Here is a 769-nt window from a genome sequence, read left to right on the forward strand (position 1 = left end):
ATGAAATTATATTGATTATCATCAACATTTTTTATTATTATTATTATTATTTTTTTTATATTTTTTTTATTTTAAATTTATTATATTATTATTTTATTTTTATATCTTTATGATTTACATAAAACATACCCCTTATTATCAAAATACTACATTTTTGTTTATAAAAAAATTTTTTAAATATATAATATATATATAATATATTAATAAAAATATATATATAATTATATATAATATTTTTAATATATTATATATTTTAGAAATAACTTTATACAACTATATGCAGTGTATTGTGTGTATGTGAAAAATGAACCTCCGCTGAGGCTAATATCACTGAATTTACGATCGCTTCTTTTTTCATTATTCGAGAGAAATACACCGTTTTTGCGCCGGATTTTGGGCGAGCGATTCTACAGTTTTAGATTAAATTTTAACGAGAATAAAAGTGTCTATTTCTGTTTCATTTGTACATCGTTTTATTCCCCCCCTTTTCCCTCGCACGGCAATTATTCTCTTGTTTTCTGTCTCATCAAACGCACCCCAGAGAAAAATGTAAAACGGAGAGCAGGCGATTCATCATAAAGGTTGCAGGAAATTGAAATAATGATGATAGTGATAACGGAAAATTATAGTTTATGAGGGATTTTTTTTTTGAATGGATCAGTAACGTATATAACGAAGGGCCGTGAACAAATCCCGAAGATAAAAGGAAGGGGGACGTACCCATTATGAAGGGCTATTCATGAAACGAATGACGCTGATTTAACAAACC

The sequence above is a fragment of the Penaeus monodon genome, chromosome 22 (assembly GCF_015228065.2).
Source record: "Penaeus monodon isolate SGIC_2016 chromosome 22, NSTDA_Pmon_1, whole genome shotgun sequence".
Taxonomy (NCBI): domain Eukaryota; kingdom Metazoa; phylum Arthropoda; class Malacostraca; order Decapoda; family Penaeidae; genus Penaeus; species Penaeus monodon.